Genomic DNA, 19855 nt, shown 5'->3' with positions numbered 1-19855 from the left:
AAATGGGGAGTCTAAGAAAGTTGATCTCATAGAAATAGAGAATAGAATGGTGGTTACCAGAGACTAGGGTGATAGAAGCGTGGAGCATTAGGGAGACGTTGATCAAAGGATATATATTTATAATCAGATAGGATGCATAAGTGCAAGAGATCTATTGTATGTACAGCACAGTGACTATAGCTTATGACAACATGTTCTATTCTTGAAAAATGCTAAGAGAGTGGATAAGCATTTGCACCACAAAAATAATAACAATGTGAAGTAATGCATTTGCTAATTAGCTGAATTTAACCATTTCATGATATGTATATATATATATATCAAAATATCGTGTTGTACACAATAAATCATACTATTTTATATAAGAATCTAAAAATAAATACTTATTAAAAATGCAAATCTGATCATGTTGCCTTAGATTTAAATTTTTTTCCTTTCCCTTTGGAACAATATTAATGATTATATGCTTCAAATTATTAATGTTAATGTAGTATACATAACTAGTTAAATCATGAAACTACTAATCATAGTGAAGGTAACAGGAGTTCTTGAAAAAATAATCTTTGAAGTGACTACAGGACCTCGAGATAGATGTTCTGGCAGAAGAACATACTGTTTTGTTTCATGCTCTATTCCAAGTTCTTTTTTTTTTCTTTTTTTTAATTTTATTATTACTATACTTTAACTTTTAGGGTACAGGTGCACAAAGTGCAGGTTTGTTACATATGTATACATGTGCCATGTTGGTGTGCTGCACCCATTAACACGTCATTTAGCACTAGCTATATCTCCTAATGCTACCCTTCCGCCCTCCCCCCATCCCACAACAGTCCCCAGTGTGTGATGTTCCCCTTCCCCTGTCCATGTGTTCTCATTGTTCAATTCCCACCTATGAGTGACAACATGCAGTGATTGGTTTTTTGTCCTTGCGATAGTTTGCTGAGAATGATGGTTTCCAGCTTCATCCATGTCCCTACAAAGGACATGAACTCATCATTTTTTGATGGCTGCATAGTATTCCATGTTGTATATGTGCCACATTTTCTTAATCCAGTCTATCGTTGTTGGATATTTGGCTTGGTTCCAAGTCTTTGCTATTGTGAATAGTGCCGCAATAAACATACATGTGCATGTGTCTTTATAGCAGCATGATTTATAATCCTTTGGGTATATACCCAGTAATGGGATGGCTGGGTCAAATGATATTTCTAGTTCTAGATCCCTGAGGAATTGCCACACTGACTTCCACAATGGTTGAACTAGTTTACACTCCCACCAACAGTGTAAATGTGTTCCTATTTCTCCCCATCTTCTCCAGCACCTGTTTTTTCCTGACTTTTTAATGATGGCCATTCTAACTGGTGTGAGATGGTATCTCATTGTGGTTTTGATTTGCATTTCTCTGATGGCCAGTGATGATGAGCATTTTTTCATGTGTTTTTTGGCTGCATAAATGTCTTCTTTTGAGAAATGTCTGTTCATATCCTTTGCCCAGTTTTTGATGGGGTTGTTTGTTTTTTTCTTGTAAATTTGTTTGAGTTCATTGTAGATTCTGGATCTTAGCCTTTTGTCAGATGAGTAGGTTGCAAAAATTTTCTCCAATTCTGTAGGTTGCCTGCTAACTCTGATAGTAGTTTCTTTTTCTGTGCAGAAGCTCTTTAGTTTAATTAGATCCCATTTGTCAATTTTGGCTTTTGTTGCCATTGCTTTTGGTGTTTTAGACATGAAGTTCTTGCCCATGCCTATGTCCTGAATGGTATTGCCTAGGTTTTTGTCTAGGGTTTTTATGGTTTTAGGTCTAACATTTAAGTCTTTAATCCATTTTGAATTAATTTTTGTATAAGGTGTAAGGAAGGGATCCAGTTTCAGCTTTCTACATATGGCTAGCCAGTTTTCCCAGCACCATTTATTAAATAGGGAATCCTTTCCCCATTGCTTCTTTTTGTCAGGTTTGCCAAAGATCAGATGGTTGTAGATATGTGGCATTATTTCTTAGGGCTCTGTTCTGTTCCATTGATCTATATCTCTGTTTTGGTACCAGTGCCATGCTGTTTTGGTTACTGTAGCCTTGTAGTATAGTTTGAAGTCAGGTAGCGTGATGCCTCCAGCTTTGTTCTTTTGACTTAGGATTGACTTGGTGATGCAGGCTCTTTTTTGGTTCCATATGAACTTTAAAGTAGTTTTTTCCAATTCTGTGAAGAAAGTCATTGGTAGCTTGAAGGGGATGGCATTGAATCTATAAATTACCTTGGGCAGTAAGGCCATTTTCATGATATTGATTCTTCCAACCCATGAGCATGGAATGTTCTTCCATTTGTTTGTATCCTCTTTTATTTCATTGAGCAGTGGTTTGCAGTTCTCCTTGAAGAGGTCCTTCACATCCCTTGTAAGTTGGATTCCTAGGTATTTTATTCTCTTTGAATCAATTGTGAATGGGAGTTCACTCATGATTTGGCTCTCTGTTTGTCTGTGATTGGTGTACAAGAATGCTTGTGATTTTTCCACATTGATTTTGTATCCTGAGACTTTGCTGAAGTTGCTTATCAGCTTAATGAGATTTTGGGCTGAGATGATGGGGTTTTCTAGATATACAATCATGTCATCTGCAAACAGGGACAATTTGACTTCCTCTTTTCCTAATTGAATGCCCTTGATTTCCTTCTCCTGCCTGATTGCCCTGGCCAGAATTTCCAACACTATATTGAATAGGAGTGCTGAGAGAGGGCATCCCTATCTTGTGCCAGTTTTCAAAGGGAATGCTTCCAGTTTTTGTCCATTCAGTGTGATACTGGCTGTGGGTTTGTCATAGATAGCTCTTATTATTTTGAGATATGTCCCATCAATACCTAATTTATTGAGAGTCTTTGGCATGAAGAGTTATTGAATTTTGTCAAAGGCCTTTTCTGCATCTATTGAGATAATCATGTGGTTTTTGTCTTTGGTTCTGTTTATATGCTGGATTACATTTATTGATTTTTGTATGTTGAACCAGCCTTGCATCCCACGGATGAAGCCCACTTGATCATGGTGTATAAGCTTTTTGATGTGCTGCTGGATTCGGTTTGCCAGTATTTTATTGAGGATTTTTGCATCATTGTTCATCAAGGATATTGGTCTAAAATTCTCTTTTTTGGTTGTGTCTCTGCCAAGCTTTGGTAGCAGGATGATGCTGGCCTCATAAAATGAGTTAGGGAGAATTCCCTCTTTTTCTATTGATTGGAATAGTTTCAGAAGGAATGGTACCAGCTCCTCCTTGTACCTCTGGTAGAATTCGGCTGTGAATCCATCTGGTCCTGGACTTTTTTTGGTTGGTAAGCTGTTAATTATTACCTCAATTTCAGAGTCTGTTATTGGTCTATTCAGAGATTCAACTTCTTCCTGGTTTAGTCTTGGGAGGGTGTATGTGTCGATGAATTTATCCATTTCTTCTAGATTTTCTAGTTTATTTGCATAGAGGTGTTTATAGTATTCTCTGATGGTAGATTGTATTTCTGTGGGATCGGTGGTGATATCCCCTTTGTCATTTTTTAGTGCATCTATTTGATTCTTCTCTCTTTTCTTCTTTATTAGTCTTGCTAGCGGTCTATCAATTTTGTTGATCTTTTCAAACAACCAGCTCCTGGATTCATTGATTTTTTGAAGGGTTTTTTTGTGTCTCTATTTCCTTCAGTTCTGCTCTGATCTTAGTTATTTCTTGCTTTCTGCTAGCTTTTGAATGTGTTTGCTCTTGCTTCTCTAGTTCTTTTAATTGTGATGTTAGGGTGTCAATTTTGGATCTTTCCTGCTTTCTCTTGTGGGCATTTAGTGCTACAAATTTCCCTCTACACACTGCTTTAAATGTGTCCCACAGATTCTGGTATATTGTGTCTTTGTTCTCGTTGGTTTCAAAGAACATCTTTATTTCTGCCTTCATTTTGTTATGTACCCAGTAGTCATTCAGGAGCAGGTTGTGCAGTTTCCATGTAGTTGAGTGGTTTTGAGTAAGTTTCTTAATCCTGGGTTCTAGTTTGATTGCAGTGTGGTCTGAGAGACAGTTTGTTATAATTTCTGTCCTTTTACATTTGCTGAGGAGTGCTTTACTTCCAACTATGTGGTCAATTTTGGAATAGGTCTGGTGTGGTGCTGAGAAGAATGTATATTCTGTTGATTTGGGGTGGAGAGTTCTGTAGATGCCTATTAGGTCTGCTTGGTGCAGAGCTGAGTTCAATTCCTGGATATCCTTGTTAACTTTCTGTCTGGTTGATCTGTCTAATGTTGACAGTGGACTGTTAAAAATCTCCCATTATTATTGTGTGGGAGTCTAATTCTCTTTGTAGGTCCTAAGGACTTGCTTTATGAATCTAGGTGCTCCTGTATTGGGTGCATATATATTTAGTATATAGTTAGGTCTTCTTGTTGAATTGATCCCTTTACCATTATGTAATGGCCTTCTTTGTCTCTTTTGATCTTTGTTGGTTCAGAGTCTGTTTTATCAGAGACTAGGATTGCAACCCCTGCCTTTTTTTGTTTACCATTTGCTTGGTAGATCTTCCTCCATCCTTTTATTTTGAGCCTATGTGTGTCTCTGCACATGAGATGGGTTTCCTGAATACAGCACACTGATGGGTCTTGACTCTTTATCCAATTTGCCATTCGTGTCTTTTAATTGGAGCATTTAGCCCATTTACATTTAAGGTTAATATTGTTATGTGTGAATTTGATCCTGTCATTATGATGTTAGCTGGTTATTTTGCTCCTTAGTTAATGCAGTTTCTTCCTTGCCTCTATGGTCTTTACAATTTGGCATGTTTTTGCAGTGGCTGGTACTGGTTTTTCCTTTCCATGTTTAGTGCTTCCTTCAGGAGCTCTTTTAGGGCAGGCCTGGTGGTGACAAAATCTCTCAGCATTTGCTTGTCTGTATTTTATTTCTCCTTCACTTATGAAGCTTATTTTGGCTGGATATGAAATTCTGGGTTGAAAATTCTTTTCTTTAAGAATGTTGAATATTGGCCCTCACTCTCTTCTGGCTTGTAGAGTTTCTGCCCAGAGATCAGTAGTTAGTCTGATGGGCTTCCCTTTGTGGGTAACCCGACCTTTCTCTCTGGCTGCTCTTAACATTTTTTCCTTCATTTCAACTTTGGTGAATCTGACAATTATGTGTCTTGGAGTTGCTCTTGTCGAGGAGTATCTTTGTGGCATTCTCTGTATTTCCTGAATTTGAATGTTGGCCTGCCTTGCTAGATTGGAGAAGTTCTCCTGGACGATATCCTGCATAGTGTTTTCCAACTTGGTTCCATTCTCCCGGTCACTTTCAGGTACACCTATCAGACGTAGATTTGGTCATTTCACATAGTCCCATAATTCTTGGAGGTTTTGTTTGTTTCTTTTTATTCTTTTTCCTCTAAACTTCTCTTCTCACTTCATTTCATTCATTTCATCTTCCATCGCTGATACCCTTTCTTCCAGTTGACCTCATCGGCTACTGAGGCTTGTGCATTCATCACGTAGTTCTCATGACATGGTTTTCAGCTCCATCAGGTCCTTTAAGGTCTTCTCTGCATTGGTTATCCTAGTTAGCCATTTGTCTAATTTTTTTTCAAGGTTTTTAACTTCTTTGCCATTGGTTCGAACTTCCTCCTTTAGGTTGGAGTAGTTTGATCTTCTGAAGTCTTCTTCTCTCAACTTGTCAAAGTCATTCTCCATCCAGCTTTGTTCCATTGCTGGTGAGGAGCTGCGTTCCATTGGAGGAGGAGAGGCGCTCTGCTTTTTAGAGTTTCCAGTTTTTCTGCTTTGTTTTTTTCCCCATCTTTGTGGTTTTATCTACCTTTGGTCTTTGATGATGGTGACGTACAGATGGGTTTTTGGTGTAGATGTCCTTTCTGTTTGTTAGTTTTCCTTCTAACAGGCAGGACCCTCAGCTGCAGGTCTTTTGGAGTTTGCTGGAGGTCCGCTCCCGACCCTGTTTGCCTGGGTATCAGCAGCAGTGGCTGCAGAACAGAGGATATTGGTGAACTTCAAATGCTGCTGCCTGATCCTTCCTCTGGAAGTTTTGTCTTAGAGGAGTACCCGGCCATGTGAGGTGTCCGTCAGCCCCTACTGGGGGGTGCCTCCCAGTTAGGCTACTCGGGGGTCAGGGACCCACTTGAGGAGGCAGTCTGCCCATTCTCAGATCTCAAGCTATGTGCTGGGAGAACCACTACTGTCTTCAAAGCTGTCAGACAGGAACATTTAAGTCTGCAGAGGTTACTGCTGTCTTTTTGTTTGTCTGTGCCCTGCTGCCAGAGGTGGAGCCTACAGAGGCAGGCAGGCAGGTCTCCTTGAGCTGTGGTGGGCTCCACCCAGTTTTAGCTTCCTGGCCACTTCGTTTACCTACTCAAGCCTGGGCAATGGTGGGCGCCCCTCTCCCAGCCTCACTGCTGCCTTGCAGTTTGATCTCAGACTACTGTGCTAGCAATGAATGAGGCTTCATGGGCTTAGGACCCTCCCAAGCCAGGTGTGAGATGTAATCTCCTGGTGTGCCATTTGTTAAGACCATTGGAAAAGCGCAGTATTAGAGTGGGAGTGACCCGATTTTCCAGGTGCCGTCTGTCACCCCTTTTTTTGACTAGGAAAGGGAATTCCCTATCCCCTTGTGCTTTCCAGGTGAGGTGATGCCTCACCCTGCTTCGGCTCTCACACAGTGCACTGTACCCACTGTCCGACACTCCCCAGTGAGATGAACCCGGTACGTCAGTTGGAAATGCGGAAATCACCTGTCTTCTGTGTCGCTCACACTGGGGGCTGTAGACAGGAGCTGTTCCTATTCAGCCATATTGGCTCCCCCCGCAAGTTCTTAAAAAAATGATTGGAAAGTAGTACATATTCAATAAATCTGGCTGAATAAGTTGAAAACATAAATGATTTAATTAGCCACACAATATGAGTCTGAAACTTCATAAAATGTTTAAAGAAAGTAATGTTTATTTGGGAAAAATTTGTATGCATATCCTTAAGGTAAATAAATGTTATTTGAAGACACTAGGGAAGATAGAATTTTTTCCCTGGAATATTTGTAAGTTTGTGCGAATACAGACAAAGGCTGGTACAGAAATCTAAGAAACACTGTCATGGAGCCTCTTCGGGTGTTAATGGCGGATCACCTGAGATCAGGAGTTCAAGACCAGCCTGACCAGGAGAAACCCCCCCGTCTCTACTAAAAATATGAAATTAGCCAGGTGTGGTGTTGCAAGCCTGTAATCCCAGCTACTTGGGAAGCTGAGGCAGGAGAATCTTTTGAACCCAGGGGGCAGAGGTTGCGGTGAGCCAAGATCGTGCCATTGCACTCCAGCCTGGGCAACAAGAGTGAAACTCCATAACAAAAAAAAAAAAAAAAAAGAAAAGAAAAGAAAAAAGTTAATTTTCTGGGTAAAATTTTCAACCACTATCCTTTTGGTTGAAAGTTTCAAGTGTGATTGTAAATTTCTGTTTTCCTTTGGTTTTATGATATAATAAGAATCTTTTGTTCCAACAAAAACATTTCTAGAAGCTCGACATATAAATCAGATAACAGAGAAAGGGGTTCACGTGAAGAAGAATAGAGAGGAGCTTATTGTCATTGTCCCTGATGAGCCTCTGCTCCCCAGCTCTACCCACTCACACTCTGCACAGTTCCAATCCCAGAGACTAAATCTGGAAAAGTAGGACAATTAGCAAGCACTACTCTTAGTTATTGCAACTATATAGGCCTGCTTAATATAGGCTTTCCACCCCCTCACCTCAGAGGAAAAAAAAAGTAATCTCTTAATAATAGAATGCTGCCTTTTAAATTTAGTGACAACTATTTATTTTTACTTCTCACAAAATATTTAGATGTCAATGGGAGAAAAAAATATATAGATTCTAATTAGAAGAAACTAAGAGTCATGATTTATGATAAGTAAAAATTAATTTTTTAATAATTTTAATCATACAATAATAGGAGGTTTGGAAATCAACTTAATTAAATTTTCAAATAAAATTGTATAGCAAGATCAGGTGAGAATATTCTGCAAGTTCTATGAAAGACATTAATACATAAAAAATTAAATAGATATAAAAACACTATTATTAATGAAATTTTACAGAGACTGGTACTAAGGAAATAACTGTTTAAAAGAATTTGTTTTGTAACTCATCTTCAAATATTCTCTTTTTTCTCATTTATAAAGTTTTTTTATAAGAAATATAAGATTATATGCACAAAAAGATAAATAAAGACAGAAAATCTTCTCCTCTGGTTAAAAATTGACATCTGCTGTACTCCGATTTTCTAAGAATTAGGTTAAACACGAAAGTGCCATGTTATAAAAATGTGTATCTTTTATACTGAGCCATATAATTTTTAAAAGACAAAAGAATTTCAACATTTATAAAGTTCTGTTGGGAGCGATCTGGAAGAAAATCCAAAGTTCTTCGAGATAATACTACTTTTACCTCAATACTCAGAGTATGATTAGGATTTTTAGCTGATGTTTTTAACATCAGATGTGGTCCTGACATGTCTAAATTAGCCAGGCTTTAAGTTGATTAATGAGTCTATGCCATGCATTTTCAAAACTGCCCCAGTGGGAGCAACAACTGGTTCTTGGTGACAAGGTTCTAGGGGAACAAAAAAACCATAATTATTTTATATAGAGAGCATATATATATGCATTACAAAAATAGATACAGTCTGTAATATTAAATTTCCTTAGTAGAAATTTTTTTAATGTTTAAAAAGACTGCTTAGGATGCAACAATGAAAAGGATGAGAAATATTGGAATACACTAAAATCTCATCCTCTTACTAAGCATCCTTCACCAAATGAAATTAGTTCTTCAAAGATGCATACATAGAAAAGAAAACTAGGATAATATAACTATGCAATCAATAGCCTGGCATGATCTTGTGTTCATGCTAGTTTTTAAGATAGTTGCATCCTTTTTAATTTATGAATTGATGAGCAGCTGTAAAACATTTTGGCATGATCGTGAAGATTACATACTAAAAGAAAAGGCTGTGTACAAAGAATTAAAATATAAATACAAAATCACAATTGCATTTGTTAATAAATATATTTTCATGCAGATCTATTTATACTTATCACTAAACTACTATACAAACATCTATAACTTTCTTTTATACACAGATAGTTTATTTGCAGATAACATAAAATAAAATAATTTACTTGCCCAATTATTTTGGAATTAAATGGTTTAATTCAGCAAAGTATTTTAAAATTTTTTTTTTTTAGACTGTTGTTTTGACTAGGTCAAACTGTGTCTTTTTCAAATTAGCCATGTCATGAAGACACAGCCATGATTTTGCCTGTAAACCTGTATAAGCAAAGAGAGGATTTAACAATCAATAATCTATCAGAAAATTACATTTGTATTGAATGTTTAAGCACCAGAGAAGGTGCATATTTGTGAAAGAGCAAGAAGACAATTTATAATTAAACAAGTTTCTAGTAGTGTTTTCAGTTTCAGAAAACAGAAAGATAAAATACCGTTGGGCAAACGGAAAGGTCTTAAGAGGTCAAAGAAAAGTGAAAATTAAAGGAAATTTAAAATTGAAGAAAAATTTAAAATAACACTTATACAGTACAGCTTAGAATGTTAAATATGAATCCCCAATTTATAAAATAGACTCACCTGGATTAAGTATAATGGTCAGCATCTAATAAGTGACAGTATTGGTAGTTGCAGCATTTGAAACTAAACCCTTCTAATAACTAAGTTCTTTTGCCCCCATTATTGTCACACCTCTCTAGTATATGGTACTTAACTATATAAAATCTGCAATTATCAGTAAAATATAGAACATCTTGCTAAAAACCAATTTGTAACAGAGAAGAGGAAATTTTTCAGGAGGGAATAGCATGTGTAGAACAGACTAAACATAGTTTGGACGCTAGGGAACATAATACAGAGATCTTTCTACCTGATAAGGTTCATGTTAGGGAATAGTAAGAGTAAAGTTTGATACAAAGGCTTGCTATGTGCTCATTTTTGTTTGTTTGTTTTGTTTCTTTGTTTGTTTGTTATGTGAGACCAAGTTTCGCTCTGTTGTCCAGGCTGGAGTGCAATGGCGCAATCTCGGCTCACTGCAACCTTCGGCTCCTGGGTTCAAGCAATTCTTCTGTCTCAGTCTCCCAAGTAACTGGGATTATAGGTGCCTGCCACTATGCCCGGCTAATTTTTTTTGTATTTTTAGTAGAGATGGGGTTTCACCATGTTGCCCAGACGGGTCTCAAACTCCTGACCTCAGGTAATCCACCTGACTCAGCCTCCCAAAGTGCTGGGATTACAGGTATGAGCCACTGTGCCCAGACTGGTAAGTGCTAATTTTTATAAATAATTTGCTTTTTTGATAAATACATCAGTAAAATATTATTTTGTTTTCAGCCCTCCAGCAAGGTTTTATACTAGTTTTGAGCTTCATAGTTTTAAAGTATTCCACAAGTATCTAAAACTATAAACAATATTGGTGTGTAATAAGCAACCTTCCAAATTTTCCTTTCTAAATTATGCAAAATAACTCAAAAATATATTTGGCTATATAAAAATAGTTATTTTATTGCATGACAAAAAATATACCATAACCAAAATCAAAACACATTGACAAACAAGGAGAAAAATATTTGCAACATATACTGCAAGAGCTGAATATCCCTAATTTTTAAAGTACTCCCAAAAACTGAGAGACAAAGTACCAAAGATCCAGTAGGAAAATAGGAAAAATTCATGAGCAAATAACTCACAGATGAGACATGCTTTACCCACCTCTCACTGTAAACCTTTCTAAAACTTTCTACAATCCATAAATTCACCAAAAATCCTTGTAGAGGCACTCTACCCAGCATAAGATGTAACTCTCAAGGATATTTAGTATTATACAGATTTGTGTCCTTCAACCCTAAATTGTACTTTAAAATTGAGCCATAGCAAAGAATACTTCCTGATTTGAAAACATTAATTTAAAAATTAAGTTTGGAAAATTGAATCAGCTGTCATTGAAGTACTTGAATAAAACATTTCTTCCTTGAATCACTTTGTGCTCTTTTTTATATAAGTACTACTTAATCATCCATTAAAAACCAAAAAAATTATCATTATTTACTTTTCCAAATCTAGCAACAACTTGATATTTCTTCAAATGTTCTCATCGTTTTAGACTCTCCTGAGTACTCTAGTCATACGCCTTTTTTAAAAAAAATTTCTAGAAAAGGCCTGCATTGATCTAATTATCCCAATTGTTTCAGGCAAAAATGCCCATGAGCACAATATAGTCCTCTCAGCAGACCTGAACCAGGTGTGGGGATGTTATCCAAGCTGTGGCAAGAAGTCATTTCAGATGAATTTGAACTTAGTACTCAGAAAATCAATTAGTCTCTCTTGGAGGCTCTGAACTGTAGTGTGGAACAATAGCAACAAAGCAGAGCCTCTCAAATCAAAGGACTAAGTTTGAATTGTTTCTTTATCACTTAATAGATATACAACGAAAGGCTAGTTATTAATCTATGTGCCTCAGTTTCCACATGTAAATTGGTTATAATGGAAGTACTCACCTTATTGGGCTCCTGTGAGGATTATACAGGATAAAATATATATTGAGTTCCTGACAGTGAATACTTAATAACTGATGGTGGTTGTTGTTACAATTTTTGTTTTATTGTTACTTAGGAATGCTACAGATCAAAAATTAGAGGACACTGACCTGTATTTAGAGAAAATGAGTCAAGAAATAGACTAATGGCACTGGAGTCCTTGACTTCAACTGTCTTTAATGTCTAGTGAATTCCCATGAGCCACTTCACTCATCTCTTTGTATTTATTTATATATATTTTTTGAGACAGGGTCTTGCTCTGTTGCTCAGGCTGGAATGCAATGGCCCTATCATGGCTCACTGCAGCCTCAACCTCCTGGGCTCGAGCAATCCCTCTAACTCAGCCTCCAGAGTAGCTGGGACTACAGAAGTGCACCACCAAACCCAGCTGTTTTTTGTTTTTTTTTTTTTTTTTTTTCAGTAGAGATAGGGGTCTCATTATGTTGTCCAGGCTAGTCTTGTACTCCTGGGCTCAAGCAATCCTCCTGCCCTGGCTTCCCAAGGTGCTGGGATTGTAGGTATGAGCCACTGCATCTGGCCTATCTCATAATAAAATCTCTTAGTGCTTACTTTTATTTGAGATATAACTACATTCACACAGAAAAGCCATACCTAGTATCAGAATCCTCCATACGCCCAGATTGTTTATCTACTTTATTAATTCATCTAAGACTTATTAGAAGACTTTATCATATTTAAATATGATTAAACTAAAACTATTCGGAAGAGTTGGTCACAGCATTCTTTTCTGTCCCTTTTAATAGTAAACAGACATTGTACATGTAGACACCAGAGTCACTTATTATTCTATGCATCCAACTTCAAATTTCATTAACCCTGTCTCAATGAAGCAGCTAATGAACAAACACATGTGATGGTGTGAAATTATTTGGCAACCTACATAATTTTAATAAAAACATCATTTTAAACCTTTACCATCTGTCCTTTGCTCTAATTATAGCTGCAAGATGAGTAAAATTGTGAACCGTGTCACAGAATAAGGCATAAGTGATTAAATGTTTTGCGTTTTTAATCAATGGTTATAATCCAGTATAATTTATTCATTTTTTAAGAAGTAGAACGCAAGAGCCTATGAGTGGGAAATGTCTTGAATTTCTCACCAAATAGAAAATAAACATTATAAACTATTCAAATAATAGAATACTAGTTTATAAACATTATAAACCATTCAAATAATAGAATACTAGTAAGTGATTAATAATGATGCAACATACATAAATATTTTTTAAAATTAATCAAAATAAGTTTAAAGTAAAAAACTCTTGTGACTAAATGACTCATGTATTAAAGTATGTATGCATGTATATGCATATGTACGTATATTATAAAGTATGTGTGTGCATATATACATACTTAAATACAGTTTTATGTGTGTGTATATTTATGTAAACACATACACTCCCAACCCTCAAAAACTATGTGAGATAAATGTTTGTTGTTTTAAGCTACTAAGTTATTAGCAGACTTGTTGAGCAAAATGGACAAGTAATACAAACGTATAACACAAATATAACTTCATAGAATCCCACAGGCATACCTCAGAGATGTCTCAGGTACAGTTCAGGACCACTGCAATAAAGTGAAAATGACAATAAAGAGTCACATGAATATTTTGGTTTTCCAGTGCCTATAAAAGCTATATTTATGCTATATTATAAACTGTTAAGTGTGCAATAGCATTATGTCTTAAAAAGGAATGTTAATAGTTTAATTATAAAATGCTTTATTGCTAAAAATTACTAATGATCAGAAACACAAACTGAGCACATACTCTTGGAAGAAATGGCACCAACGGACTTATTCGACACAGGTTCACCACAAATCTTCAATTTGTACAAACCACAATATCTTCAAAACACAATAAAATGAAGCACAAGAAAACAAAAAAAACATTTCTCCACAGTTGATCCTGAGAGAAGGATTTGAGTATGTGTGATGGATTTAATAGTGTATTACTTGTCTATTTTTGCATAACAAGTTTCCTGATAGCTTATAGCTTAAAACAACAAATATTTATCTCACATAGTTTCTGAGGGTGGGGAGTATGGGAATGGCTTGATAGTTCTTCAAAGTCTCTTCTAAAGCTCTATTCAAGTTGTCAGCTACCTCATCTGAAGGTTTAACTGGGACAGATGTTCTGATTCTGAAAGGGCTCACTTACATGGCTGTTGGCTGGAGGTCTTAGTTTGTTGCTGGCTATTAGCAGCACATACATAATTTCTGCCACACTCTCTTTATTAGAGCTCTGTGAGTAATTCCAGTTCATACTCAAGAGGAGGGAAATTAGGCTCCACCTCTCAAAAGGAGTATTAAAAACTTTGTAGATTTATTTTAAAACCACCACATTAATTTAATCTCAGGAGGGACTAGTAGAGGAATAGGGATATAAGACGGAATGCAAAGAGTTCAAAACAGGGTATACTAGTGTGCAGGCTAATAATTGTTGTGGGCAACTGGACTTAGTTTCCCATGGAATCCTCTGGGAGAAGGTTTGGAATATGCTTTTGTTAGTTTGAGTACTCTGTGAAGCAGAATAAACATGCAATACATTTATTAAAGGAAATGTCTATTAAGGATAAATGGAAGAAAGAAAGAGTGATCAGAGAGATCATTTAGAATGCAGTCCAGGTCTACCACCTGCGGAAGGAGGATTTGACAGGGAGAGTCTCAAACATCAGTACAGTTCTACGAGTTTTAGGCCGATACACATTAGAGGAATCCCAGACCTAGCAAGAATGTGCTGGCATTAGTAATTCACCCTGCTCAGTTTTCCACTTAGAGTAGCTCTGAGGAAGTATGCTTGCTGCGCAAATGTAGTGGGGATCCAGAAAGCTGGCAGCTAGTACTGTCTGTCAACTATGCTCCTTGCAGAGCAAGATCTGGTCATAGTTTCACAGACTGTACATTTCACCCACTGCATTGCACAACTCTGATTCTCAATGCAAGTTTAAGGAGTGGCATCACCATGTTTCCTATGACCCTCCCTTATTTAAGGGAAACTTAGAGAGACTGGTAACACCAGCTACACGATCCACCGCTGTAGTTGGTTTTGGGGTCATAAATTATACTCATCATTTCTCTTCTCCTCTATCCTTTCTAAAAAATCCCCCAACCTTCAGCTATTACTTTGACAGATCTTGGTGCCTAATCATGTGTTGTGATCCAAACCTTCATTCCTGAGGGCCTAAGCCCTTGGAAATCATGGGCTTCTCAGGCTATAATTGTTGTAAATGTCCATTTGTCTACCTTTACCATCGATGCAGGTGCAGTCCTTCCACCTCCTGCTTATAACCATCAATTACTCTAGCCAAGATGGTGACTCCTTTCTTCACCTGGAGTCCAAAGTATCCTGGTAGCAGCTATAGCTTTTATTTTAATGTTAACCTTGCTATGCCAATTGCAACCATTTTGACCATTAGGTCATTTGTTGACCAGTCCCCAAATTTCATTTTACCTTTGTTTTCTCCTGCTACTCTTGGCACTACTTGTGTTAGTTTGGATTTTTTGAAAAGCAGGCAAAATAGGATTAGATATACAAGAGATTTATTTGGGAAACACATGTGAAGAGTAAAGAGGAGAAAGAGGTTAGAAGGAAGACTCTTCAGATCATGGTACAGGTCTGACCTCTGTGAAAAGAGGGGAAGAAAAGATAATTGGTTAAGAAGAAACTCCATAAGCTTTGTCAGGCTAATGGAGAATGCTGCAGCCTTAGTTTCTCTTTAGAAGTGTCCCACATTGAATAGGAATAAACCACCACAATGTCTTAAAGTCATTCCATCTGAGTTTCAAGGAAGCTAAGATTTTTATCTTTTAATTCTCATCATTGGGCCAAAAACTGTTTCCTGGGGCATTGACTCGGCAACACTTCAACTGGAAGAATGTTCTCAAGAACAGCATCATTGATGCTTTCAAGAAGGTATCATAGGCATGCGCCAGTGACGGTCTAGGGGATATTTGTGCAGCACCAACAGAAATTCCTACAAATGTGTTCATATTCACATATATATTTTGAAAAATAAAATCTGAAAACTGTAAATAGAAAGTTAACATTGATGATATTTGAGTGATTATATTTGAAGATTCTGTTCAGCTTTTGATTTTTTTTGGATTCTGTGATAATTTAATCTTTTATGGCATAATTTAATTAATGAAATTAATTTTATGTATGATTAAAATGCTATATAGCAAAATGAAAATGCTTATATCATTCATGGGAGCCAGAAGAATACAAATGGCATGGATTACATATATGTAATATATGTTTAAGCAAACACACAGGGAAAAAATGTAAAAGTGATAGTTATACTGTATGATTATGGTTATTTTTTCCTTTTTGTTATCACAAACAGAAAATGTATTGACACAGGCAAACAAAGAAAGAATCTCTTACAAGTTCCCACTATTACTTTACCTTTTACCTCAATTAAATTGAAAGTTGGAACTGGATTTGTCCAATAAAAGGTTTAAGAATTGAATTTGCTTTGAATTGTAATACCCAAATATCAACCTCATATTCACATTTGGAAAAAATCGTAAGAAAGTATTTGGTGAAAAATAGTAGTGTGATGTTACTATAAACGTTTTGTATAAACTGCAACTGAATTAGCATTTCAATAATTACAGAAGAAAAACACCAATGCAGAATGCCACAGAGATGGCCCTGCTGCCAAACCTCATACAGCCATCATACATCTCTGCAGGAAGGTCATGTAGTTAAGGTCCTTTCTTCTCTCCTGCAAGGTTGTTCTTTTCTATTGGCGAGAAGGGGCTGTTGATGGGATTCTGCTTCAGGAGGCAAAAGTAAAAAAATAAAATGAAAATCATCTCAAATTTAGATAGATGTCAATTCATATCAAATGACAAAGACTTGGCTGCCAACCAAAACTAAATACCTAAAGAAGAATGTCGAACACATTTGACATTTCCTTCACACTTTAATTTGTTTTGGATTCTGTTTAAATTGACTAGATTTTGAATACCCTTCTTTGAGTTCTAGTTATTTTGCATTTGGTCCTAACTGTAGCCCCCCTTCAATTTGACTCTATCATCCTACCACCATTATCCCTGAAATCAGCACTGCTTTTTTTTTTTTCTTTCTTTTTACAGGGGAAAAAATACGAGGTCCACATTACAACCTGTATTTTATGGTTTTCATTTTTAGAAATTCAATGTGTTTGGTTACACACAGACATAAACATGGGAACAATAGACACTGAGGACCCCAAAAGGGTATAAGAGGGAAGGAGACAAGGGCTGAAAATTTCCTATTGGGCACTATGCTCACTATATGGGTGACAGGATCAATAGGAACCCAAAACTTAGCATCACACAATGCACCTATGTAACAAACTTGCACATGTACCTCCTGAACCTTAAATACATTCAATTTGCTTGTTGTTTTACATAATTTTTTCTAAATTTCTCTTGTTTTGATATTGCAACCTTATATTTGGAGAATTTTCCCTTTTGTTTTTATGCTATTTGCTTTATTTTTTGGACATTGTTTCCTTTTACTAACATACTTAGTCTGATATGTGATTTTTTTAAAGTAATTTCTTTTTTATTTTGGTCATAGCTGATTTAATACTCCTCCACTGAGTTCTGAGGATCCCTAGGACTTTCCAAAACTATTCCTGAGATCCCTGAACACTCAATTAGAAAACCTTTAAAAATTACTTGAAGCGTTTTGGATCATCTGGCTGCCTAAGACTAAATATTACTATATTTGAGTGGCTATGTTTGTATATTCCATGTTACTGGATTGGCAATAGCAGTACTTTATCACAGGCTAATAAGGAGTTGGGAGGGAAACTGGACACAATAACACAATTCAAACCAACAAAACAGTAAATAGTGTCACTGATACACACATAAAAATCTTGGTACAGCTTGAAATGGAAAATTTTATGACAGTTCGCCTGGAAGAGCCTGTGCCTAAGAAGCTGGTATCCACATCATGAAAGACAATTTTGTTTCAGCAAAACAGCATTATTTGTCAAAGAAAAATTAATGTTGTTAATTTGAATTTTATCGTTTTTATAGTTTATATTTAATTTGTTTGGCTTTATAATTTTGTGAGAGCTATTAGCATAAGGGACTTACATCTGGTTTAATTTTTCCACCATTTTAAATACTATTGCAATTAACATATATTATTATAAGATTGTCGGTTTATGATTTTTTCCTTTAAAAATGACATATATATTTTTCAAGTATAAGAAGCTCTAGACTAAGATATAGCTATAAGTGAAAATTTCTGAAAACCAAAAGTGATAATAAAATAATAAATTCAATAGGGCAGTGGTCCCCAAACTTTTTGATACCAGGGACCGGTTTTGTGGAAGACAATTTTTCCGTGGACTTAGGTAGGGAAAATGGTTTCAGAATGACTCGACTATTGCATTTATTGTGCACTTTATTCTTATTAACATTGCGTTGTAATATATAATGAAATAATTATACAACACTCCATAATGTAGAATCAGTGGGAGCCCTGAGCTTGTTTTTTTGCGACTAGATGGTCCCACCTGGGGGTGGTGGGGGACGGTGACAGATCATCAGCCATTCGATTATCTTAAAGAGCGTGGAACCTACATCCCTCACATGCACAGTTCACAACCAGGCTCCTACTCCTATGAGAATCTAATGCTGCTGCTGATCTGGCAGGAGATGGAGCTCAGATGGTAATTTGAGTGATGGGGAGTGGCTGTAAATACAGATGAAGCTTCACTCGCCCAGGGCTCACCTCCTGCTCTGGGACCTGGTTCCTAGCAGGCCAGGAACCATACCGGTCCCTGGCCTGGGGGTTAGGGACCCCTGCAATTGTCCACACATGCAGAATTCAGATGTTTCCTTCTACTTCTAGAAAATCTGTGGAAATAGATTTCTTGACCCCCGTACTCTTCTCTGAACTATTTCAGAGATTTTGAAAGGCATGCGTTAGCTAGCTAGTTAATCTCATAATATTGCCAATTATTTTCTTCCAATTAATGACTAGGCATTTAATTTGATCTGTACCTCATTATTTCTAACATGTTTGGAGAGTATTTCTCGACAGCCATTTTCACATTTCACTCATATCTTTTTCATGTGCCTCTGTTCACGTGCCTGTGTTCAGTTGCATCTGTTTCTTTCTATTAATATTGGTCAGAGATGATGACAATCATGCCTTAAAAATAATCATGTTCATTGTATTTATCTTCTATTGTGGCTTTTAAGGTTATCAGTTTATTTCATGACTCTTACAAAATATTTTGGAAGATAATCTACATCCATTTTTCTCTTGAAAATCAAGAAGACATGATAATTGTTCTTCAAAAAAAGTTCTGATACATTAAAGAATTATGTAGCTTTAAAAAATATTATAAAGTAAATGATACGTAAACTCATTGGAGAAAAACGATATAAACAAACGGTAGCATATTTATATTATTTTATAGGAGGATGAGAACGAATTAGAGGGAACAGATTAATGCAAAATACTGTGATCATTGTAAACCCATTAAGTTCAGTCAGGGAACTGAATACTATTATTTCTTTTCTCAAAATATTTTTATGTTGATGGATCCAATCCATTGTACTTTTCTTCATTAAACACAGGGCATGCATCTCTCCTTAAAATCTTCAGCATTGGCCAGGCACGGTGGCTCACGCTTGTAATCTCAGCACTTTGGCAGGCCAAGGCGGGAGGATCACGAGGTCAGCAGATCGAGACTATCCTGGCTAACACGGTGAAACCTCGTCTCTACTAAAAATACAAAAAATTAGCCGGGCGCAGTGGCTGGCGCCTGTAGTCCCAGCTACTCGGAGAGGCTGAGGCAGGAGAATGGCGTGAACCCAGGAGGCGGAGCTTGCAGTGAGCCGAGATAGCGCCACTGCACTCCAGCCTGGGTGACAGAGTGAGACTCCGTCTCAAAAAAAAAAAAAAAAACAACTTCAGCATTGTTTGTCTTGTCAATTATATGGTTCAACAATATAAAATTAAAATAGAATCATCACCTAAACCATTGGTATTGACAAATAATGCTTTTATTCTCATAATCAGTGGATCCAAGGGGAAAAAAAAATCAAAGATGAAAAGTCAGTAACAAGAATCTTATCCATTAGAAAGCATGATTGAGAAAATGAAGTGTATTCTCCTAATTAAAAATCTGTCTCAGTGAGATTCTTAATACATAGACCCATATTGAGTTTGAATTATTATAATCTAGTAGAATTTACAGGAAGTTTGCAATTATTATTCATGGTTC

At 36.5% G+C, this 19855-nt stretch overlaps 1 long non-coding RNA gene across 3 annotated transcripts in view; it reads right to left on the bottom strand.

Annotated features, from left to right (window-relative positions):
- LOC134731832 (uncharacterized) overlaps positions 1 to 19855 on the bottom strand; it is a 105405-nt gene that overhangs the window by 68096 nt on the left and 17454 nt on the right. The window contains exon 2 of one of the 3 annotated variants that reach the window (XR_010114447.1): positions 13144 to 13175. The exons of 1 other annotated variant lie outside the window; for it this stretch is intronic. This is a non-coding gene — a long non-coding RNA (uncharacterized lncRNA). Of the gene's footprint in view, positions 1 to 13143; positions 15660 to 19855 lie in introns of those variants that run through there. One more of the 3 variants, XR_010114446.1, reaches the window with a different exon arrangement.

This window comes from Symphalangus syndactylus, chromosome 11 (genome assembly GCF_028878055.3).
Source record: "Symphalangus syndactylus isolate Jambi chromosome 11, NHGRI_mSymSyn1-v2.1_pri, whole genome shotgun sequence".
NCBI lineage: Eukaryota > Metazoa > Chordata > Mammalia > Primates > Hylobatidae > Symphalangus > Symphalangus syndactylus.
This window is presented reverse-complemented; position numbering and strand designations above follow the sequence as displayed.